Source organism: Ambystoma mexicanum, chromosome 3p (assembly GCF_040938575.1).
Source record: "Ambystoma mexicanum isolate Mex_15411 chromosome 3p, UKY_AmexF1_1, whole genome shotgun sequence".
Lineage (NCBI taxonomy): Eukaryota > Metazoa > Chordata > Amphibia > Caudata > Ambystomatidae > Ambystoma > Ambystoma mexicanum.
Window position 1 is genome coordinate 1,058,937,368 of NC_090925.1, and position 25,861 is coordinate 1,058,963,228.

The 25,861-nt window shown below is 45.3% G+C and overlaps 1 long non-coding RNA gene across 2 annotated transcripts; it reads left to right on the forward strand.

Moving 5' to 3' along the window:
- The first annotated feature begins 4,353 nt into the window (after positions 1 to 4,353).
- Positions 4,354 to 19,083, forward strand: LOC138579728 (uncharacterized). 2 transcript variants are annotated; one of them, XR_011304125.1, is made up of 3 exons: positions 4,354 to 4,427; positions 18,314 to 18,378; positions 18,477 to 19,083. It is a non-coding gene; the product is annotated as an uncharacterized lncRNA (long non-coding RNA). The 2 variants fall into 2 exon arrangements; XR_011304126.1 differs by lacking the exons at positions 18,314 to 18,378; positions 18,477 to 19,083 and adding exons at positions 5,128 to 5,233; positions 5,319 to 5,501 and having other exon boundaries at positions 4,360 to 4,427.
- The last annotated feature ends 6,778 nt before the right edge of the window (positions 19,084 to 25,861 follow it).

The window sequence follows — 25,861 nt, forward strand, 5'->3', positions numbered from 1 at the left end:
ACACGAAAAGGCATTTTTTTCTACAGCCTGAAGCGCTCGCTCGATTGCGAGAGCTTCAGGCTACAGAAAAAAATGCCTTTCAGGCATAATGGTGGCGCCACACCTGCGAGGCATCCCTTTAATCAAGAGATTCCCGTCGGCCGGCGCCACCATTATGGCATTATGGAAAAAACGTTGCTTTCTAAATACTGGAGCTGCCGCGCATTCGCGGGAGTTTCAGTATTTAGGAAAAAGGCCTCTGCTCCCAGTGGCCTCACCCTTTCAGCCTTAATGGTGGTGCTGCCCCTCCCCAGCTGGCGAGGGTCAGCACCACCATTAAGGCTGAATAGGCGAGGCGCTGTCCCCTGCCAGGCAAGCCTATACAAAATAAATGCAGAGATCAGCACCCTCTCCCCCGTAGGGGAGAGGGTGCTAATCTCTACAAAAGGCTGCCTGGCAGGGGTGGCAGTAAGTAGCCCATTGAGCCGGAGCTCGTCAAGGGGGCGTGGCCTAACGGGCCATCAAGACCCCCCGCTGTTAGGCCACGCCCCCCCGATGAGCCCCAGCTCGATTTGTAGTACCACTTAAGGCACTGCTGCTGGCTCATGTGATACTCCAACAACAGATGCTGAGGTGGTTTTTTTTAGAAAAGGACCTATCAGACGCAGACAAAAAAAGAAATCCACAGAGAAAGAAGGCACAGAAGAAGACCTAGTAGTCAATATATCCTCATACAGACTTTCTCGCTTGAACTGCAGGTGCTTAGGAAACGACTCTCCTTTGTTCCGCAGAATAATAGTACGCTTCTGAAGGAGAAGATTGACTTCTTCAAATTATTGAGGAAGATGAAACTGAAACTGTTCTTTGACAACCTTGAAGATGATCAGGTTTGGGAGGGACAATCAGAGTTCCTGGAGAAAAGTCCAAAGAGTACATTCAACCCCCCAATACAGAACCATGTGCTGACCACTTTTGAGAAGGCTATACTTCAAGATCTGAAAAAGCTACAGTTCAAAAGTAAAGGGTTTGGGAATTTCTCAGTACGAGAGCGTCAAACATTGAAAAATCTGTTAGATAATAACTCAATCATCTTTAAACCTGCTGACAAAGGGGGTGCCCTGGTCTTAATGGACAAACAGGACTACTTAGAAGAAATTGAGCAACAACTGTCTGATAAGGAGACGTATCAGGAAATACTCTTTAACCCAACAACACAAGTGATGACCCTGATACAGGAGACGCTGGATGAGGCTGAAAGGAGGGAAGTTATATCCGACAAAACACGGAAATTCTTGGATAATAAACATCATTTGATACCAGTGTTATATATGCTCCCAAAAATTCATAAAAGACTCTTGAAACCCCCGGTCCGCTCCATAATAGCTGCAACAGGGAGCCTTCTTGAACCCCTTGCACAATATTTGGACAGAATCCTACAACCTCTAATACAAAAAACATCCACGTATCTGAGGGACACCATGTCTTTCCTGAAAAAACTCCAAGATGTGCAATTTGTGGATGGACGCGACACACTGTTCATGATGGACGTGACATCGCTCTATACAAATATAGCGCACGAATCAGGGCTGGAGGCAGTTGAGTGGCTGCTGCTGAGATCAGAAGATTGTCAAGGTGATTGCGTGTTTGTCCTGGCCCTGCTTAAGCTAGTCTTAATGAATAACTTTTTAAAGTTTGGTGAAAGGTCCTTTCTGCAGATCTCGGGAACGAGCATGGGGGTGGCAATGGGCCCTTGCTACGCAAACATATACATGTATTTCCTTGAATATGAACACGTGATTACATGACCGAGATGGCGGAGGCAGTTGACCTTGTACACCCGGTATATCGATGACATATTCGGAATTTGGAGTGGACCAGAAGATGAACTGCAGGATTTTTTCAGTATGATGAACCAGATGCACCCAAGAATCCAATTTACCACCACGACCAGTAGGTCGAGCATCCACTTTCTGGATGTTGAAATCTAAGTGAAGGAACAGAAACTGGAGACCCATATCTTTACCAAAACTACATATAGAAACAGCTTGCTCCTCACTACTAGTTTTCTTCCACAGAGGACTTTGGACAGTGTCCCGCTCAGTCAGTTCCTGCGGTACAGGCAAAACATTTCTGAACCTTCCGAATATACACAAAATTCGCAGATGTTACACACCAAATTCAGAGAACGAGGCTATGATAACACCCTGATCCAAGAAGTGAAAGAAAATGTCGGTAATGTCCAAAGGGATACTCTACTCACACCAAATCCACCTAAGTCTAGTGAGACGCTTGTCTATGTTACGACGCACTCTACTCAGAGTAGGAGAATTAAGAAGATAATCCAGAATCGTTGGTCCATGCTGCAAATGGACCCTAAATTGCAACAATTATTTCCACAAACACCAACATTTGCTTACAGAAATAACAAGGCACTACGTAGTAGTCTGATTAAAGCTGAGATATTGACCCGAGAATAGATACTGCAATATTTAAGGGTACCACTCCATGTCTGAATTGCCAGTACTGACTGTGCAACTGTTATAAAGGGTAACAGCATCAGACATCCCCACTCGGGCAAAGCAATATGGCTTAAACACTCTTGCACTTGCGATGCGATGAACGTCATCTATGGCCTGAAATGCCCCTGTGGCTTTTATTATGTGGGGATGACTACAAGAATGGCTAAAACACGCTGGATGGAGCACAAATCGAATATCTGTACCAATAGCCAGAAATCGCCAGTAGCAGCACACTTTGCAGAAGCCCGTCACACAGTAGCACAATTAAAATGTGTTATACTTGAGCAAGTCAAAGTGGGCCCCAGGGGGGGTGACATAGTAAGGAAACTTCAACACAGGGAAGTGCTATGGATTGAGTTACTCGATTGTCTTAGCCCAAGAGGGATGAACTTTGAGTTCGACTTGATGTGTTTTGTATAATAAAACCTGTTGAAGTGAGATCAGTTATGCCTAGTCTGTAAAGGCTAAAGCTGAAGCAGTGCTCAAAGTGCAAACATCATAGACTGCTGTGAATGCACCAGATGAATAAAAAGATGTATTACTCCTTTAGAATGTGAACGGATTGGAATCCAGGTTTTTTGAGTTCCAATCTTGGCAGAGTGAACAGTTGAAGTGCTGCATTGTTGATGTTTGTCGGCACCTGAGCTACGGTATTCTTGTTGCTTGCTAGCATCTGACTGATACTTCTTTGTATTACTTGTGTGATTTGCCTTGAATTACGCTAACCTTCGTCATTGTTGTAGATGCACGAAGAATTCTTAACGGCCCAACTGGCGTAAGAGATATGTACAGAAATGTTTGCTTTGATTCCTCTGATGTTTTTTGATGCATAATGTTGAATTGTATGCTGGGTTGTATGGCTTCGCTAAGAATCTGAGACTAACTAGTTTCACTAATTGAGGTTAGGGGGTTCAAAATGTTAAGATCCTTATGTGTATCCATAGCACATACCAGGGCTAGGTTCAATATAACCATAAGCCTTTTTCACACTGATTGGGTGACCATGGGGGGCCCCAGCAGGCTTTGATCTGCACTCCCCCTATGCCCACCGCCATTAAGCCTGTCAGTTAGTCCAAGTGTACGGGCTAATGATAGCAGGCTTAGCCTGCTGGCCCCACGTATCGATTGATGCTGTGAGAGAGGCCGTATTATCCCTAGTGGCAGAGAACACACTTGTGCATATTTGTACCTTCAAAATGTAAAGCTCCTTATGTGTACCCATAGCACATACTACGGCTAGGTTCAATATAACCATTAGCCGTTTTCACACTGATTGGGTGGCCATGGGGGCCCAAGCAGACTTTGATCTGCACTCCCCCCTTGCCCACCGCCATTAAGACTTCCAGTTAGTCCAAGTGTACGGGCTAATGATAGCAGGCATAGCCTGCTGGCCCCACGTACCGATTGATGCTGTGAGAGAGGCCGTATTATCCCTCGTGGCAGAGAACACACTTGTGCATATTTGTACCTTCAAAATGTAAAGCTCCTTATGTGTACCCATAGCACATACTACGGCTAGGTTCAATATAACCATTAGCCGTTTTCACACTGATTGGGTGGCCATGGGGGCCCAAGCAGACTTTGATCTGCACTCCCCCCTTGCCCACCGCCATTAAGCCTTCCAGTTAGTCCAAGTGTACGGGTTAATGATAGCAGGCATAGCCTGCTGGCCCCAAGTACCGATTGATGCTGTGAGAGAGGTGGTATTATCCTTTGGGCAGAAAGCACACTTGTGTATATTTGTGCCCCAGTTTCAGTAAGAAGACTCGTGACATGTGGGATGACAATATAACGTTGATGCCCATACCAAGATGGCTGTCCAAGGCATTCGTGCGCATGCGCGAATTTGCCATGGCAACCATCTAAAACACAGGGGAGACAGCACTGCGCTTCGGCGTCTGATGGTTGCTCTCCGTTTCCTCGAACAAGGTGAGTGCACCTACATTCTCCCTTGGCCCTGTGCGCTCGTATGTTGGCATGCACCTTTGTTTTCACAGGGGCGACACGTAATCAGTGCTGGCTAAATTTCACTCGATGCACTCGTGTGCCCTGGTGAGAAGCACTACAGTATTTTTGCATGATTCGCAAATGTTACAAATATCGCGGCTGTCTTCCACTTTGGCAGCCCCATATGGATGAAGTGACTTACGACACGCCTAGAGTGTGTGTTTATTTACCGATAAGTAGTCCGACCCCATGTACGCTCACACATGGGTGAGAATTATCCTGTGTCTCCAAGGGCTAGAATAGCAAAGTTTCACTCTGTACACCCGTGTGCCTTGGTGAGGAGCACAACAGTGTTATTGCATGATTCGCAAATGTTACAAATATCGTGTCTGTCCATCACTTTAGCAGCCCCATAGGGATGAAGTGGCTTACGACCTGACTAGAGTGTGTGCTACTTTACTGATAAGCAGCCAGACCCCATGTATGCTCGCACAGGGGTGAGAATTGTCCTGTGACACCCATGAGTGTCTACAAAGGCTAGAATACTGCAGTGTTGACTATATGTACCCCATTGGGAGTATCACGATATATACTTTTCCCTCTTGAATGAAGCGGCCACTTGGGCCACACGTCACTGAATAGTTGAGCTGTCCTCTCAAACCAATGTTTCTCCTCCCTTTAGGGACCCTGGTGTTTTCTACCAGACTTGTAGTTGCACCCAGACGCAGTGAGTGACTGCAGTCTAGCATGATTGAATTTCTTGACACCGACTGTGTATGGACCATAAGGTTGGTGTTTTCCCAAATATCTTAGTGTATTAGTGGAGCTTTAAAGTCTGAACTCTTAGTGATTATTTCTTCTGTTATCCTGTAGGTATCCACTTTGTGGCAAATCGTGATTAGTTTTGAACCAAAAGCAACCAAAGCCCTGAAGATGGATTATTCACCAATCTGAAATGCGTTGGCAAAAGAATAGACCCATTGGTGCTATTTGGGATCGTTTAAACGCACTTTGATGCTTTACGTATGCTAGTGTGGATGTTGTAATCACTAGTCATTGAACAGTTTTTCATCATTTTGGAAAGAGTCAGTTTGACTTTCTTATTTTATATATTATTTTATGTATAACTGTATGCTTTTGCGTACACTTTTGTATTGAATATGCTTGCATGTATGATATACACATTTCAGTATTAAAAATACTTGTGATATACATTGTTACTGGTTTTTGAAGTTATATACAGTTAGGCCACTGGCTGGTACCAGTACCTTTATGCCCTATAAAGAAATATATCCACTCTCCGCCTGAGAGTCTTGATTGTTGTGAATTCCATTGTAACATATTGAAAAGCAAAATTTAGTCTATACCCCTGTTCAGATCCTTCTATGGGATCTTCTAGTGGGTGGACTTTTAAAAGTGATATACGGGACTCTGTCCCAGTGGGAGTGCATATGGGGATATCGTGTGGCAACACACGATTTTGTTTTCCTCGTAGTCCGAGCGCCCACACTCCTGCAAAAGAATGGAGAGACATTACTTACTGTGCTTGCTCCAGTAACGCTGTGCATACTTACTGAAATTCCTGCAAAAGAAAGGAGAGACATTACTTACTGCGCTCACTCCAGTAATGCTGTGCATACTTACCGAAGCCTCTGTGCATACTTACCAGACCTCTGATGCTCTCCAGTAGCACTGAACCCAGACTCGTGGCACAAGCACCCCATAATCCACTCCTGCAAGGGAAAGGAGAGACATTACTATGTGCGCTTGAACCTATAACGCCGCACAAACCTACCAGCGGGTCTGAGTTCTACACGCAGCACTACTCACCCAAGATACCTTTGGCAAAATAAAGACAATTCGGACAATACCGGACTCTCAAAATCCACCGCGCAACGTTCGCCTTTTGGAAAGGACTTTCTTGCTAGTGAAGAAACTAGCACATTGAACACTCTGCCTCGCTGTGAAGGCATAAAACAGTATGTGGCATCAGAACTCGGCAAATAGACATTGGCATCATCCCTACGAGTGTAGGGCTGTGAATCTTCCATAGAATTGCGCCCCTGTGAATGCAGGATGGAGTGCACACCCCACTAAAAACCAAGGTAAGCCCTTAGGGAACATCACAGCACATAGTAGAGAGAAGGGAATGGGCCCAGGGGAATCTGGTGAACCAAGGTCTGAGTGTGCATCTTATGTTTGACAGGTGTTCCTCCAGGTGAAACAGGGGAAGTGAGAACTCAGGGTCAAACGAGGCTCATCCATCACTCCTGCAGAGACACAGGTGAGTGTGTCAATATGGGACTTCTTGTAATTGAGGGAGAAGTCCAATCTGTGAAGACTGGCAGGTCATTCTGAGATGTTCCCGGGCTTCCTTGGGTGAACAAGCCCTGATCAGCCAATCGTCCAAGTAGGGCTAGATGTGAATACGATTCTAAGTGATTCGACCGCAGCTGATTTTGCTGCGGCCAGAAAGTTTGCATGAGAAAGGTGCGAACTACCAAAAGTTTGCACCTTTCTTATGCGAACACACTTACATACTATGGGGGCTGCAGGGGTAACCCCCGCTCACTATACTGTAAAGTACCATGGGACCGAAAAAAAGGTCTGACCATACAATTCGACTGAAAAATGCAACCACCAAAGGTTCGAACACCAAAAGTTTGAACCTTTGGTGGTAGCATTGCAGGTAAGTAAAGTATAAGTGTGTGGTATAGTGAGCGGGGCGTATCGGGCGGCACTCCTGCAGGCCCCCTTTTTTGGGTTTTTTTGCAGGTGAGCTGCAGGGGTGTCCCTCGCAACACCCCACTCACTATACCACACACCTATACTTTACTTACCTGCAATACTACCACCAAAGGTTTGAACTTTTGGTGTTCGAACCTTTGGTGGTAGCATTTTTCAATCGTATTGTACGGTCAGACCTTTTTTTTTCGGTCCGATCGTACAATACCGTGAATACCCCCTTTGCTGAGACTCGCTGCCTGCGCCGCCATGTACTTGGTGATAACCGTTGGGGCAGAAGTCAGCTCGAATAGCAGAACTCGAAACTGATAATGAGAACTGCCAACTGCAAATCTCTGGTGCTTTCTGTGCTTGAGATGAATTGACACATGCAAGTAAGTATCCTGAAGATCCAATGATACCAACCAGTCTTAGAGTTGGAGAGCCTGAAGGATCTGAGAAAGGGTAACCATCTTGAACTTGTTCTTCCTGAGGAACTTGTTCAATTTTCTTAAGTCCAAGATGCGTCTCAATCATCCATCTTTCATGGGAATCAGAAAATAAGGGGACTACCAACCCTTGTTCCTGTCCACTGCAGGTACATGTTCTATTGCACCTTTCTCTAGAAAGGGTAATATTTCCTGCACAAGGAACGTCTGGAATTTTGACAGAGTTGTATCCCAGTGGGTAATCTTGAGACCTTATTTGAAAAGGAAGGCAGTAACCTTGGGCTTCTGCATCTGAAGTAATGCCCCGCCATTCATTCAGATACTGAGAAATTCTGCATCGCAACGGGGTCTTGTGGGTCAAGGTCTCGAGTGGCTAAGAGGCGGCTGCAGCAGTGGCTGAGGGTAAAGTTGCCGCTGCTGGGAATGATTTAGCACCCCTTCCTCATCCACCATGAGGGAATCTTCTTTGACCCCTTTGTCCGACTTGTCCTCTTTCTCTTCCAATTGAGAAATAGAAATAAAAGGACTGACCCCTCCAGGAAGATGAGCCTGAATAGGGTTGTTGAGGTTGTCTAATGGAGGCACTAAGGGATTTAGCCTCCGCCTTAGAGGTCTAAAGCTTCACCAAACTCTCATCCGCCTTGCTGCCGAACAACATTGAGCCGTCAAAAGGTATGTTGAGTAGTCTAGCCTGCACGTCTGGTGCAAACCCCAACTTTCTCAACCACGCAAAACTGCATAGTACTCTGCTAGCAGCCATGGATCTGCTGATGCTGTCAGCAGTATCCAAACCTGACTGGAGACATTCACACATTGCCTCCTTACCATCTTTAATGATTGCCTGGAAGCCGTCTCTTTCTTCGCCATCCGGGATGTGATCAGCCGCCATGTCAACACAGTCCCACAGGGTAAAGTGAATCTGGAAAGAGTGCAGGTTACATTGGTAGATTTCAAGGCCATACTGCCTGACCTGAAATCCTTACTTGCCCAGGCATCTACCCTCTTGTCATTCCTATCAGGGGGGATAGAAGGGATAAGCCGATTGCCTGGTTGAAGTAGCTGCATGAACTACCAAGCTTTCAGGAGTGGGGTGTTTGGTGAGGTACTCTGCGTCACTGCTAGAAGGCCTTTACTTTCTGGCGAAATTCTTATTAACCTCAGACCCACTCTCTACGGTTTCCCAGTTTGCAGTGACCTTTCTATGCAGGGCAATGTGAAAAGGTAAAATTGGGTCCTTTTCAGGACCCTGGTCTCAGATGTCTATCATGTCATCTTGTTCATATGCAGTCGAAGGTCTGCCCTATCCCATAAACTCAGTAACTTTACCCATGAGCTTTCTATAAGATGAATCTGCATGCTCAGAGGGGTCAGGCCTGCTACATTGCAGTTCAGGTAAGGTGTCCAAACCACTACCCAACTCTAGGTTTTCATACAGATCTTTCATTTTTGATTCATCCGAAATTAGTTCTTCTGGAACATTGGGGGTGCCAAACTGAAACCCAAACGGAGGAGAATCATCCTCAACCTTGTCCTGTATGCCAATAGAATCCAACAACGTCAAAGCAGTCGTCTACGGTGTCGAAGATGGCTTAGATAAAGGCGCTGGTTTATTCGGCATTGTCTTCGACTTTGGCATCGACAATGACTCTGATAGTTGACAAAGTCGTTGAGGACTTTGACGATTTGTGTTTCTTTTGCAGAACCAAAGGAGGACTCCGCTCCTTGCTCGTCGACGCTCTCGACGATTTATCGTCGGATCGAGAACAATCTGGATGCAATGCCTGGTTAGTGCACGGCTTCGAAGTTGTAACCTTTGACTTTTCTTGTGCGATTCTTTTGAGGGGGTTGAGGCTGCATTCTTGAAAATATGCATCATCTCCGAACTAAATGCGTCCCACTTTGTCGGGGAATTGGATTTTGTCGGGCATCTGATTACCTCAGTAGAGGAATCACTTGATGTCGAAGGAGACCTATAACGTCTCTTCTTTGCCTTATTTGAGGAAGAAGACGAAGACTGCCATGATCGACTCCTCTTTCGGGACATCTTTGTTTTTTTACGCAGGGAAGAGTCTCTGGACTCGCCAGACTTATCCTGCCATGAAGAAGACTTTGAAGCCAACCTCCCCACGGCCAGTTTACCTCTACCTCCCTGAGAGCTTTCTCTGTCATGGCCTGACAGGAACCACAGTCGTCAGTACAGTGTTTGGTGCCCAGACACCACAGGCAGATGCGGTGAGAATCTGTGATAGACATCTTCACTCCACAGTATGGCATTTTTTTAAACCCGAATTTGGTGTCGAATGAGTCGAAGCAGAAGACATTTTCTTTGCAAAAACTGAAACATGCCGTAAATGACTCAAAGTGTAAGCTTGGAAAAACAGAACTGAAGCTAACGGGTGCTGCATGTGCTATTTATGCTGATGATGATGTCGGCGATCGACCGAGGCCCGTGAGGCACATCGATGTGACGACACTGCATACAGTGCCCTCTGGCGAGAATACGTTTTTTTCCGAACCAGCAAAGCTGGAGAGACATATATCATAAAATGAGGAATACGTGGGAGGATACCATCTATTCAAAATATTGTTTTAAAGCAGAAGTTAAGCTCCTTGGGGTTAGACATATATTCGCCATGGCAGTAACATTCGCTTGGGAGGATAATACTGAGGATTATGTGGTGACCCCTACACCACTTATTTCATGTGGACCAGAGCACGTCCAGTGTTTTGAATTTGGCCAGGAACCGCAAAGGAATGTTTGCGACCCGCTAAATCAGTCAACTCGATAGTCCAAGATGCCACCGCCCCAACTAAACTGGGTCCAGCGGGTGCTGTGGTCCCTTTTGGAAATTGTCATCTCCTGATTATGGAAATACAGTAATCCTTGGGTAGCTCCAGAGTTTTGGGTAGCCCGCTCTATGGGGTGAGGTCAGAGAGCAATACCATTAATACTGTCATTGGGCCCAATGGTGGAAGCTATTTCATGCCCCCAGCTAAGGAATCACCTCCCAAAAAATCTGTCTTCTTATCCGCCCCTTCAGACGCCCTGCCCACCATTGACTCCATCACTGCAGACATGCAGCACAGCCAACAACAGTGTCCAGAGGACATTTTATTTGCTGTGGACCCCCCTGCATCAGCTCCAACCTCTGTCCATAGCAATCCCAACCACCATCTAGGGATGAATGAAATTGCTGATGTGCCCACCTTAACCCCCTTAATCCTCTCTCCTGCGGGGCAACTCCACATGGCCCCCAGCATACAGGTTGAATGTGTGGGTAGCATCCAAGGCGGGACATTGGCACATGCACCCAAGGCTGCAAACATGGCCTCTCTGTGCACCCCGCTGGCCCACATAATCAAACCAAATAGAGAAGTCTTCATCCCCTACTGTAGAGAAGGGTGAGGTGGGCCCAGGGTCAGAAGCATGTTACTGCTGCTGTCACACACAACATGCTTCTGACACACACTCATGCTCTCCAAACTGCTGACAATCAAAAACCGGCTCTGGTCTGTATTAGAAGCTGTTGGCATGAAAATGAAGCCAGGAATGTTAGGGAATTCCAGAGGGGAGACAACACATTGGGGAACAAATCAAATGAGCTAAGGGCACCGGGGCACTGGCCCAACATCACCATCCAGAATCATCGGGACCGAGCAAGGCAGTGTCTGAGCAAATTACACGGAATAGATTTAGTCCAGACAGGGTAAAACCCCCAACAGGCAATACGCATGTGCATAACCCAACCCTATCTGGCTCTGATCCTGGCCCAGAAGCCTTCCAACCACTGGGGCATACTTGTTGCTTGCAAACAAACAGAAGCCCCAGGGACACTAAGATACTGTTGAAGCCAGCAAATGACCAGGCCCAAAACTTGTTTATCCCAGCGGATGAATCCACTGGGCCCACAGGGGGCTTAGCTCATCAGATCATTTTTCTGCATGGTGTACCTAAACCAGTGTCAAAGCAGCCTGAAGTAAGGGAAGCAATACAGAATAAATGTTACCAGTGGCTCCACACAGTGAGAGGCTGTCACTTTTTACAGAGGGAGCAGATCATAGACTGTTTTAGGACCACCAACCTGGCGGACCCCAAATTTGATTTGATCACGATAAGGCTGCAAACCATCAATGTAACAAGGGGCATCCTGAATGCATTACATTTGGTTAATACCCTTGTAACAAGTGAAATCAGAGGGAGTCCATACCACTGGAGAACTGAACTACCTGTGAGTGTCTTGACTGGAGAAAACGCAGCCCCTCTGGGGCGAAGGGCTGTGGTGTTCTGCCCACGCACGGTCAACAGTGTTGGACAGAGTGCGTTTTAGCCCAAGAACTCTTTATCCTGTCTAAAAAGGCTATTCGATTGTAAAAAAACACCCTGCTCCATGCTCCCATATAGCGTCCACGCTTGCAACGGTTTGGACCTGCATTGTTTGAATTGTATGCTTCAATATATGTTTTGATGTGATACTTTTATGGCATTCCACCGAAATAAAGTTATAATGATGATGATGAAAGGTATCTACAGATGTTGTTACCATAGATGCCACCTCATCCCAAGGCAAGGGCTCCTGCCAACCAGACAAGCAACCTGAAGGGTATTAAGACTATCCTCACAATGGACGTGCAGGTGCGGGAAACCACACCTCTAAAATAACAAATTAGGTAAAAACTTACGACATAGAACAATTCATTCACTCCTCCAAAAACACTCAGTCTTCCAACCTACTTGACCTCATCTAACCTTACACACACACCTATCTTTCCCTATCCAAGGATTAAAAAAAGGACCACTTATGTGTTCTCCCCGTGCTACCCTCCTGCTTTACCTGGCAAAGATGCACCCTCATGAAAGTGAACCCCAAAGTGCTCCAACATGGTGCTCCTTTGATCTGATCTGCGCAGCCAGGCCAAGGTACCACACCACTGGGAGGGGGTGAGCAGACAGGCCTCTAACCAATATGGTACCTGTAGCCTTCCTCATTGTCGAGCACGGAGACTGGTCCCTGCGGAGTAGCTTTGCAGCCAATGTGATTGGACGGAAGACCCCTAATTTCTCAGAGATACTGGGGCCCACCCAGGGACACCAAATGTGGGAATGGGTCTTTTGATCACTGTAACCAAATGCACGTCCACACTTAAAGAGTACGTGCACGCTTTGCTCGTAAAGCAAGATTATTGTACAAATGGCTGGGAGCGGTTAGATGACATCAAAGATTTAAACTAACCTGTCTCCCCGGACCAAACAAAGAACACACATTTTATACAATTTGTAACATTTAAAACACTCCTAAAGGTTTTGTTACAGAGTCAACCCCCCCACACGATTGGTTAATCCTATCCAATGTTGCATTATTCCCTTCATTTCCCACACTTCTTATTGGATACATTCATCTAAGCATCATCCTCTTTAACTTATGATTGCATGTTTCATATTTACACTACACCCCTCTCTGGCGCCTTTCCATATTTGGCCATAGCCTCATCTCCTAGTTACACAGTTTACACAACATACAAATAATTTTATTTCAATTATCACAGGTTCCATCTGGTTAGAGACCTGTACCCCTACTTGTGACACTCACAGCTATTCTATGAAAATGTCATTGATGTGTAGATAAGGAGAGTAAATAAATTTCCGTTTGATATGTTGTTGCTGGTTTTATCACCCAAACATATTGGTGTCCACATTGCATTCTAAACTATGCAACTTACCATTGGAGCTCACATGGTCCCAACCCACACCTTGACAACTCTATTGAAAACCCATGATCTATCAGTGCTTCTTTCCCCGCAAGCAACCCGCATCAGGTTTAATTGTCAGGACCTAAAATCCAGCCCTACCTGGTGGCCCAAATCCACCCGTGATTAAATAACAGACTCCTATATACTTACAGAGATTGCATCTCCCCTTCACAATGCACCTAGACTATAAAATAGGCTTGCCCGAAGCAGACCATCCGATATTCTTCGCAGCTGCTGCCGTCTTTCCCCAATCTTGTAATACTAGTTTCTCAGTCACACAGAGTTTAATTGCCCAACCCAGGATTTCAGCAGCACAATTCCTAACTTATCAGAGAACTCTGTGGCAAAACAGATCTGTATATTCATGCTGCCAAAAACCTATTTCCCTAGAGACACCCATGTATGTGTACCTATAAATGTATGTTCAGGACTACCACATCCCCTCACACTGATGTTCCCATTGCAAATCTCCTACCTCACATGCACATGTAGAGCTCCTCGCTACCTGGTTGTTGAGCGCTGTGTGGCCTGACACATCTATATTGCTTTTATATTGTATCATCATTTTTTAAAAAAAACTTTATTTAATTGCGCTTGAAGTTACAATAGAACGGTAAGCAACGGGTGACAATCGTTAATTACAGCAAAAGCATATGCAGACAATGTACAATAACAACAGATGGAACCAGAAGGGTATCATAACAGTAGCTAGTCACTGAGCATACATGGCTTGACAATTAGAATGATCCCTCAAGTAGGGTTGTTGCGAGGGGAGGACTGTACAGAGGAAGAGTCATCCGACTCAGTGGACATAGATGTGAGATAAGAGCGGAATCAGGGCCACACATCCCTATGTCTGGTTGTTGGTGGCAATTGAGTTGCCCACGCCTCTTCCGTGTCAGAGGCCCAGGTAACGGCAGATAGCCACTGCACATGTGTAGGTACCCGGGGGTGGAGCCAACACAACAGGATACATTGTATGGCAAGTAACATACATAGACCAGCAAGCTTTCGGGAGTCACGGTGAAGGCCGGGGAAGTCGTGAAAGAGGCATTTTAACGGGGAAGGGGCAAATTTCTGGTATAGGATAGATGAGAGTGTGGAGCAGACCTCCAACCAGAATTGGGTAAGGCAGGTGCAGGCCCAGATCATGTGAATATAGGTTGCATCTTCAGACCTACATCTGGGGCAGCAGGGAGAGTGGTCCGTTCAGTGATCGAAAAAATTCTCTGCCCGGCCACAATGGAAGATTAAGAAAATGATAAAAAAGTTGGGGGAGCACTACCATTTTTAAGACACCAAGTTTATCCACAAGAGACAATGGAAGTTTGGCCCAGCCCTGGCATTTCTTTCTAAGTGTGGTTAAGTAATTCAGGTAGTTGGCCTCATGTACCCTGTCTCACGTGCAAGCCAACACTGCTCCGAGACATGTAACTTCCGATTATGCCCATGTGGAGCCCATGAGATCAGGGGGTAGGGGGGCGTGGCATCACTTAGTGGAAAAAGTGTTGATTTGGTACAATTAACTTTAAGACTGGAAAGTTCACCAAAGTGTATGACGTCTTCCAGGATCGATGCAAGGTTACATTCAGGGGAGCGGACGAATAGTAGGTAGTCATCTACATATAGAGAAATAATATCAGGTGCGTCCAGTAGACGTAAACCCCGGTGTGAATGTGTCTGCCGTATTCTATCTGCCAAGGGTTCAATGGCAATGGCGAAAATTAGGGGAGAGAAGGGGCACCCCTATCTCGTGCCTTGGGATATACTAAAGGGGGGCAAATATCTATCTTCTGTGCAAACCCTGCGACAGGGTCCGAGTACAGTAGTTTAACCAACGAGTAGAAATCGGGGCCCAAAGTTGCATTTCACAAGTACCTGCCAAAGGTAGTTCCAAGACACGGAATCAAATGAAAACTGCATGTCAAGGGCCGCTGCAACATCGTGGGTGTTAGGGTCGATCCTGCTGATGACATTAAAGGGGCGACGCAGGTTGAGAGAAGTGGATTGGCCAGGGATAAATCCCGACTGATCTGGATGTATGATGTGAGGCATGTAAGGGGTAAGTTCCATGGCCAGTACCTTAGCATAGATCTTAACATCGCAGTTTATGTGCGAAAGAGGCCCATATGACCCGCATTGGGTGGGAGGCTTGTCTGGCTTAAGTAATACGGTTATAATGGCTTCACAGAGAGTGGGAGGGAGTGTGCCTAATGTGCAGGATTCTTCCCATAAAGCTGAAAGGTGGGGGACCAAACTAGATTTATACTGCTTATAAAATTCAATTGGGAAACCGTCAGAACCATGGGTCTTACCCGAGGCTAAAGAATCAATGTGCTCAGATATTTCCTCGGAAGTGATAGGAAAGTCCAGGGCAATGCTAGTGTCATGGGAGACAACAGAGAGGGGGAGGCCATCCAGTTATGTTTCTATGTCTGATTCCGTGATAGTGTCAGTGTTTGTGTATAGGGAGGAATAGAACGATTGAAACTGCCCATTAATGTCTTGTGAAAGGAGGGCCAGAGAGCCATCAGGCCTTTCAATGGCAGGGATGTGTGGTGATCCTGTTTCCTGTCGGAGGAGTCTGGCAATCATGCGGCCAGGTCGTTCGCCCTCCCCGTAACGTCTCACTAGTCCAGGAGTGTCTATGAGTTTCCTCTCCCTATCAGCTTGGGCACAAAAAGTGTCCAGTTCGGTGCCAATGCTGGCGAGGATGGATGGAGATTGGCGTAAGGCATATTGGGCGTCGAGGGAGGAGAGTGCAGATTCACTTAACGATATGTCTCTGCGGATAACCCTGAGAATCCCTGACTCTTTGGAGATAGCTATTCCCCTGATGTAGGCCTTAAATGACTCACAGAGGGTGGCTTGTGTGAGGACAGATCCGGTAGTCATCAATTGCCGATTCTAGGTCTGTCTTGAAGGCCACGTCTAATAATGACTGAGGTTTTAGTCTCCAGGAGCAAGACTCATAATGACCTGCACCCCAGGCAAGGGAGATAGTCACAGGGGAGTGATCGGAATGAGTTCTGGGAAGAATTGACATTTGTGTGACATTCCTCAGTAGTATGTCGGATATAAGCCATCTGTCTATCCTGGAGTGAAAGTCATGCACAGAGTAATACTATGAATACACTTGAGAGCCAGGGTGTACCATTCTCCATGCATCAGAGACTTTCAGTTGTGGCAAGGATTCCAAAATAACTCTGGCAGCCCTGGAGAGTTGGCGAGCCTGGTACCTGATCTGTCCCAATCGACATCAAGGATTATGTTGAGGTCGCTGCCCCAAAGGATGGGAACCAAGGGAAACCCAACTAGTAGTGTAGTGGGGTGAGAATAGAACTCGGGGTCATCTATGTTGGGCCCGTACACATTGAGGAGTACAATCTCTTTACCTTTCAGACAGCCATGAAGCAATATGTAACGCCCTAAAGGATCTATGTAGGAGGAGATGGGATGGAACTTAACACTCTTATGAAGTAGAATCATGACACCCCTGTTCTGAGTGGAATAGTCAGTGTTGAATCTTTGTGTGCCCCATGACTTTGCAAATTTTAAGCATCCCTGTGACTTAGTAGGTGTCTCCTGCAGGAAAAGGTTGACACTGTGTCGATCTACATATAATTGCACATTCCTGATCTTTTTATAGTTTCCTAGTCCCCTCACATTCCAGCTCACACAAGCCAGATTGCTGTCAGCCATTATAGACATTAGGGAAAAGGAGTATTATGGAGCAATGAAGCCACATATTGTATGCCCAGTCCAATTGGTACAAGATGAGTCCATCCATCAAATATGTCCACCACAGCATGGTCCCACACCTCCCCTCCATTGCAAAAGTCAAGCATTTTGTCACATAACACCCCAACTCACCCACCCCAATGACATCCCTCTCCCAAACAGAGGGATAATATCAACCCCACCCACCCGTATCATCAGTTTTGACATTAATCTTGCTGCACACAAGCAATTCGAATTTGTATCAACTAAAGCACAAACAACACTAAAAATCACACATATATCATTCCCATTAGCTACACTGGATTAATGTGAAATTGTCACATTATGTCAACATCACTGTCACCCAAGCCACCAGTATGGCGCGCGCAATTCAAACTTCTCTTTACCCGTGGAACCCTTATCAACTACGCCAACACCATCTACCCAACGAAAGGATCCTGCCCTTCAAAAAGCTTTACTTGCACCATAACTAACTGAGTAAGGCATTCAGATATTCCTTTTCCCCTCATTTTACCCCTCTGTAATTGCTGTGACCGAAAGTAAGTTCTGCATTTCATGGTACGCTATGTGTCAGACTCAGGATTTTGAAGGGCAGAGTGTTCCCTGCTTGATGAAAGTGTTTAAGCAGATCCCACCTGTCAACCTAATTCCCAATTTGCTCTCCTTATAATTCAAAATCAAAGACTCTCCATGTTATTCACTCTGATAAAATCCAACTGTGGTCAGCTGGATGCCTTAAGCATCACTAGATGGCCTTTTTTCTCTTTTCTCTTGCTTATTCCCCTACCTCAGAGGGTATAGCGTCCTTTCATCGCGGGATGTTTTTTCACTGGGTTTTTTACCACAAATTTTTCAATGCAAAAACCCATCAAATTTTTTAGGGGGGGTTTAGAAAATTATATATATGGGGTGTGGGTGTAAGGCAGCCAAACGGTCCAGTTATAGAAAGTTTTGGACCATCAAGTACGAATTACAATTTTACAATTGTATTTGTATTTTTTGAGTTATCACTACACTAAATTTGGGGCTTTGTTAAGACTATAAGGGAAGTCTTGCTGCAACTACAGTTTTTAAATTACTAGTTTGGTGGAGGTATATACATTCCCTTCCATCAGCAATAGATCTGTAAAAATACCATTGATTCACTCAGGACCCCTGACTGATCACAAGTTTGCTAAATGGATATTTTTCTCCTTGTTCCCATAGAACCGGTTCCTAATAATAAAGAATTCCACTTGACGCATTTGATCTGCATTACTTGAATAAATGCGGTAAGCCTGGTCAAGATTTTTGATTCATTTTGATTAGAAGGTACAAAATTAATATTTATGTAACCTGACTCATATGTAGGGTTGTGCTATCTCCGTAGGCCACTGTTGTAACAAACAGGTCAGCCCCGACAGAGGACTGTCAGCGGCACGCAAACAGAAGATGACGGTTGTCTACCAAGCTCATTTCTATGACGCATTGAAAAATTCCCCTGAAGAATTTCCCGCATAGAAGGGTTGTGATTAATATATGGGAATGAAACATGTTGGGATTGTTATCACTGTGATATTAATTATGACAGCAGTATTTATTCACTGATAACTTTGTACTTGATGTTAAGAAATGTACAATTGAGTCTACTAAAATCGAGTACACTAAACACAAGTACTGACTGAATATGACTAAGTGCTAGTTTGAAGTGTTATGTGTCATTTTTTAGATGGTCATCCCTTTGATGGGCCTTATTTTATGGGTTTTCATAAATTTAATGTTTTTGTTAGGTTTTTCATGTATGTTATTTATCTTTTGTAGGTCTATGGTGGGGGCCTCAACACAGTTAATTTTATGTTTGTGATTGTAAAGCTCATAGTGGTGTTTATTTGCCTTTCTAAATACATAGGAGTTCTTCTGTATATGTAGGTGTTTCACTTTTTTTCTAACTATGTGTTTAACAATGATTAAATGAATTTTTCGCCTTTTTTGGTGATTTTATCAATGGATTTGTTTAGAAAAAATTATTAATAAAAATTCTTTTAGAGTCTATATTTATAAAGTTGACTCTGAGTGTGGTAATTTCCATACGTAGTGGTAGAGCGTCTCTCCGTTTGCGTTGTAATGACAGTCCCTGCAGTGGGTTGGTCCCTGAAATAGGGGCCCTTGACACTATAGGTGATAGCTAAAAGAGGTGTCAAGACTTTTTGGAAACATAGTTGGTTTATACAAGGGGCGTAGTCTTGTACTCTGTTATAAAAAATCCCCAAGTCTTTTTTTAGTTGATTAGTAAGGCAATACCTAAACAGTTAAAGGGAATGGGGGGGCTTGAGGGGTAACCCCCCAAAAATAAAAAAATCAATGGGATTTTTTCGTTAAAAAAATCAGCAGTAAAAAACACCACAAAAAAACATCCTACGATGAAACGACATGGAACCCCTCAGAGGACACTAGCCTGCTCCTGCCTGTTCCATGACCTCTGAGTGCCCCTCCCACATGCAGGCAGAATTGACATTGTCTCAGACATTAGAATCTCTTTGCCATTCTAAATATACCTTAACTTGGACGGGAGCCCTGAAGTCCTTAGTCAAGGTGTACCCATTTGCCCCATGGAAAGATGTGCCACGGTTGAGGCGGGAGGATTAGTTGGTGGCAAATAGTGAAATGAGGCAGATTATGACAACACAAGCCAAATAAAAGCAAAGTGAGGAGGCAAAGGGGATTATGAATTAGGTATTAGGGAGCAGAGAAGGCTAGCGAGGGAAAGAGGGGCCAAACGGCAGGATGAGGTTAGGTAACAAAAGGAGCGCAAAGACCATGAAAACTGAGAAAGTGAATGGGAATGAAAGGAAAAAAAGGAAAGAATAAAACAGGAAGTAGAAAGAAAATGATAAAAATGAGAGAGAGCAATTGTTTGACATACAAGAAAACAAAAGGAGAGGAGAATAAGAACAAAGGAAAAAGGACTGACAGAAAAACAAAAGGAAGGGAAAGTGGAATAAAGAAAAGAAAATGGAGAGAAAGCCAGAGAATGCTGCAGAATGTGAATAATCACAGTAAAAATAGACCGCAAAAAAAGATAGTCAACAGAGATTGAGCAAGAGGAAGTTAATAATGTAGTACTAAGACCCGATCATCGGCCCAGGGCACCAGGTAAAGGCCCGAGAGAAGCAAATGTTTTTAACAAGTGTCCCTTGGCCGATAAGACCCGATCCTGCCTGACCCGATCCTGCCTGCCGGAGAGGGTCTTATGGCTATTAGCACCCTGGGATTCCAATCCAGAAACCTGTGGTGTAAAAAAAAAAAGTATTTTCATTCCTTCAACGGGATGCACACAGCGTACCGTTGAATGAATGAAAATACTGTCTAAAAATGTCTGCCTTGTATATGGAATGTGGGGCGCCATACGGATCCCCTCTTCCATTTCCATGGCAGCCACGGAGAAGCAACAGAGGCGCAGTGGCGGCAGGGGGGTCAACGCCGTTGATGAAAATAGGTAAATGGGGTGGGGGAGGGAGGCAATGTAAAAAAAAAACACATAAGGGAGTGTGAGGGAAGATGGTGCTGCGGGGGTTGGGGGAGCAGCCTCCAGGTTCCATTCAGCACAGCCGGAGATTGGCAGTTTCAGCCCGCAATTCAAGGAACCTGATTGGCACCCCCCCCCTCCTGACCTGGGTGCTAATAATAATAGTGCGTTCCTATAGGGTGCTTCACAACAGACCCCTCTAGCTTTAAAGTGCTGCAAAACAAGTCTTGCTACCCCATTTGAAATAGTGCTGGATTTTGCAGCCTCGGGATCATGAAAGACTACGTTAGCCCTGTTGCAGGATTCAAACTTGGGACGTTCAGGCTGCCCTCACGTCAGTCCAACTCTCTAACTGTGCAAATAATCAACACTAGGAAGGAAATGACAAATGTGCCGCTAGGGGGCAGGTCATGAGGTGAACTAAAAGAAAACAACCTGAGCTATGGAGTGAGTGGTGGTTGACAGAAGATAGAAATAGAAGGAAGAACAGGAAGTCAAATCAGGGGGCGAGAGGAGGAGAGTAGCGAAATGTGTCCAGTTGACTGGGGCAGATTGTGGGCCAGGGCAGAGTTTGTGATTTGCAGCCTCAGCATAAGTGCCATCACGTGAATGAATGGGTGTGTGGCCTAGCACTCCCACCCCAGCACATGCCCACATTTCTTCCGAGCAGTGTCAATGGCAATCAGTGGAGTGATTTGATTTCCCTAAGACTTGCCCTAGCTCTCTAATATATTATGCAGGGTTTGTGACCGCCTCACCTTGAACCCCAGGACGTGCTCTCCTCCATTTGCTTCCACCTGCACCTCTCCCTCAAACTCAGAAAGTGCTCTTCTACTACCGGAAAAAGCTGCCCTAACAAGCTAAGCTTTGAGCTTCTCATCTTACTGGAAGTTAACGACGCACGTCTTGCTCATCATCCCAGCAGGGCAAAAGAAACCGAGCGGCTGGGACGCTGGCAGTGTCGCTGTCTCCTGGACGAGGCTCCCAGCAGTCACGCTGTGCTTCGAAAATGAGATGTCACACGCTTACAGTAACAAGACTCTCGTCCTTGGAGGAAGGGAAGACAGGTCTCGCATAAGCAGTGCAAGGGCACGCCGAACAGCCATCAGTGAAGGTTTTTTCATTGTATGGCTGGTCTCTTGACTCGTTTTTCCTGCTGTGTAGACTCATGGCACCTGTCTGTTGAAGCCTGTACAGTTCAAGGGCGGTCAACACGTACCAGAAACACACATTTATGAGCATCTGGTCGATTTTGCCAATGAGTAATTGGCCGAAAAAATTGTGTTTGTAGCGTGATTTGCCTTGACAGGTCGTCTTATGTAAGAACAAGGCATGTTTGTGGTATACTGTATGGAATGTAGGTGAATGGTTTGCTGGTGGGGCATGGATGCGTGATGTAAGGGTTCCAGCATAGGGCCAATGCCACAGAAATGCAACTCTAGGCAGCAGCCTAAGTGCACGGTGTGGAGGGACACCATTTTGGCTCTTCAAAGTCCCTTCCGCAGTCATGCTGGGAGAGTGTGACATGAACATGGCTCTTTGTCTGGGCTGCCACATAAGGTTGGAGGGTGTCTGTGCTTCACATTCTTACCTTTCTTCTTGCCCTGCAAATAAACAATAATAATAGTAAAAATACAAAAAAGGTAGCAGGCACCCCTCTCTAGAAAGAACATGCCATGATAACCTGTTCTGTGTGTTTTCCCCACATTGAGAGTCCACAGCCATTGCTTTGTGCTCACTGTACTTTTCACAAAGGAGGAATATTTGCACACGGGCAGTCCAGCACCGAAATATCAGGCAAATCTCCTTTGAACGAGTGCCAATAGCAACCCGAGACACATGTTTCAGTCTTGTTGGGCCTCATTAGTGAGGTGGAGCTTTGTCTCTCTGAGCACAGCGAGCAAAGGGTCCACGTCTGGGTTCCCCCGGGTAACTTAAAGTGACCAACCCCAAGTTCCTTGCAAAAATACAAAAAAGGTAGCATATAAAATAAAAATACTAAAACCCTCTTTTTGCACATCCGTATCCTGACCTTAGCCAGGTAGGAAGCTAATTGGCAATAGATTTCTGAAACAAAACCCGCACAATATGCACCGTTATAAAAAGAAAACAATGTCTGAACAAATGTACCCTTCCATGTTCAAAGACATAGGATGTGCTGAACAACAAGAAGATTTATCAGCCCCAACGCAAATGCAGACCTTTGTCTGTCCCCTATTCATTTAAACCTTCTATCTTTGACTGAGCAGGTATTGCAACGCATCCAATCCTTTATAATACTCAAATAATAGTTACGCAATTGATTAATTGTGTAGGAAAAAAGTTCCTGTAGCAGAACCGTGGTTCTGCACCTGGAAAACACCAACTGTCCTCAGCAGTTTGTGCATTGTTGCGCATTGCTGTTCCCACCACGGTATCCGGTCATATCGTCGAACCAAAAATGTGAATGCCATTTCGGCGAAAACCATTTTGCCGAAAAAAAAGGTCAAATGCATTTTTTTTATATTATATGTTTTTTTCGGGGTTTAGCTAGTAAAAAAACAGTGTAAATAAAAAAAAAACAGGGGGTTGGGGGGGGTGAACCCCCACATTAAGAAAAAAACAAAAAAAAAACATTTACATTTTTTTTCTGGCATTTTTCATTCGACAAAATGACAATCGAAAAAGTGACATTCGACATAGTCACTATAAACCCCCGACCACGCCTATGTCCATCACTATTGACTACACCTAAGCACATTTATTTAGTGTAACTTCGAATCATCAAGATTTTGGGGTGATTCTGCATTTGTTGGATATCTAGAACATTTAGCAAGTTTAGAGAGGGCAGAGGGTCAATTCAGATTTATTTTCCTTCTTAAACATCCCTGTAAGGTGAGGTCAGGACTTCAACATGGAACTAGAACTTTTTTGAAAACTTAAATACCCGCTCCGACCTTTTGCTATGCTTACTTTGCCTGTCAGCATTCGTGACCCAGACCTGAGATACATGGATGGGGTCTAGATATAGAAGAAGGATTAGCCGGCGTCAGTCCATGCTCTATTTTCTTGTATTTTAACCCACACAATCGAACCAGAGTTTACCGCTAATGACAAGGGCCCTCATTACGACCCTGGCGGAATCCGCGGTGCTAAATGCACCGCGGAGCATGGCGGAAAGCCGCCGATAGCGCCATGGGGGTTGGCGGATTTACCACCCCATGCCGACCTTGGCGGAGCGGTGAATCCCCAATCCCCATTTTACCCTTCCCCATTCCCATTCTTGCCCCATAGGGTATAATGGGAGTGGGGAAGGAGTTAATTACGCCGCCGTAAAGTACGGCGGCGTAATTAACAACGAGGTCCCTTAGCGCCATGGTTTTCTCCGCCCGGTAAAACCAGGCGGAGAAAACCTCCATGGCGCTAAGGGAACTCGTAGTACGGCGGACGGGTCCGCCGCGATTAGCGCTGGCGGAAACCCACTCCGCCAGGGTCCTAATGAGGGCCAAGGACAGTTAAGACCAGGGACATCATTTGGGGGTCATCAGGGGTCACAGCCGCGACCCGTGTTCTCCCTTGCTATCACTGCAATCTCGCTTGATACCACCTGTAAACAACAAAAATGATTTTTAACTGAAGCTTGTGGAGTACCGGTTGCCCCCACAGCCCCTGCGCTGTGGGCCACTGCCACACCAGGTCTGGGGATGCCCTGCCACATTCCTCACACATCAGGTGAAGACTTTGTAGCTTGCAGAGCGAGAATGAAGTGCTCAGAAGGGGTTAGAGCTGACCATGACATGTGGCACGTGTCACATGCCATGTTCAGCTCCAACCCCTACTCCTCCGACTTCCTTGTGGCTCATATACAGAACCAGGAAGCATTCCCAGCTTCCTGGTTTAGCTTGTGAGCAGCACAGAGGAGCCCATGATGGCCTGGAATGATGGACAGAATCTGGAAAAACAGATAAGAAGTATTAATTATTTAAAATCTGAGGTATATTTTGCATGTGTGAAGTGCGTGTCAGATGTATGTATCTGCTGTGGGTCAGTGAGTGGCGGGTGAATGAGATGAAATGTGATAGGGTGTGTGTTTGAATGTTCTGGGTGGCTGGGTGTGTCCCTGTATAGATAATGCAGTGAGAGTGGATGCAAGAGAAGGTGTATGCGTGAGTGAATGGTGGGTGAATGAGTATGAATTTGATAGTGATTTTCAATGTTCTTGATGGGTTTGTGTCAGTGTGGAGAATGCAGTGCAAGTGGACGTAAGAGGTTTATGGGTGAGTGAATGGTGGGTTAGTGAGTAGTAATGTGAGTGTGTGCAAGTGTGTTAATTTTCTGGGTGGGTGCCAATGTAAGTATGTGAGAGAAGGTATATGGGAGTGATTGGGTGCATTTTCTGGGTGTGTGGGTCCATGCCTGTGTGGTGGATGCAGTGTGATGAATCTGAGAGGATTTGTATACGTGTTTGAAAGGGAATGCCTGTGTGTGTGTGTGTGTGTGTGTGGTACAGCTAGTCTAGCCATTGCTAACTTTGGCATGACATTTATTACTCAGCATCTTTGATTAAGCAAGCATGATATGTAGTATTACTTCGCTAGACTGACATTTTGGTGTAGCGGCATGTATATTTCTTACTGTAGCATTACCTTGTATTAAATGAGCATCTAGATGAAGCAAGGATGATAAGTGTTCTTATGGATCTAGAATGGCTTACATTGGAACCAGTTTGGACATGTTTTCTTATTGTGACATTTCACCTTTAATGGCCATACCAACGGGAGTATTTTCTTACATAGGAGTGCTGGCATTTATTGGCAGAGCCAGCTTTGTGGCCATCTTTGTGCGTAGGGCCAGTAATAATACTATAAAAAACATCTAAAAGCGAACATGAGTATGCTCTTATCTGAGCATACTGGCATAAGTTGGTGGAGCCAGCATGGAAATGTATTGGCACAGCCAGCATGAAAATGTTTTTTTATACTTGCATATATTGAAGGGACCGACATGACAATGCATTGTGATATGCACTTGTGCACTTTTGGTGACTTCACCTATTGAACTTCTTTCCATGAGTTACCCTACAACCTACAAAACCGATTACAAACTGTCTGACTTTCTAACCAAATTTTCACAGAAAGTGTGCTGTGTAATGCACCATTTTAACCCATTATTCAAAAACTTTTCTCGTGGGAGGGGGAAGAATCCCCTTGACCCCCCAACCTAATTTTGTTGATTCGGGCCCCATCGTTATGCTCCAGCACAATCCCATA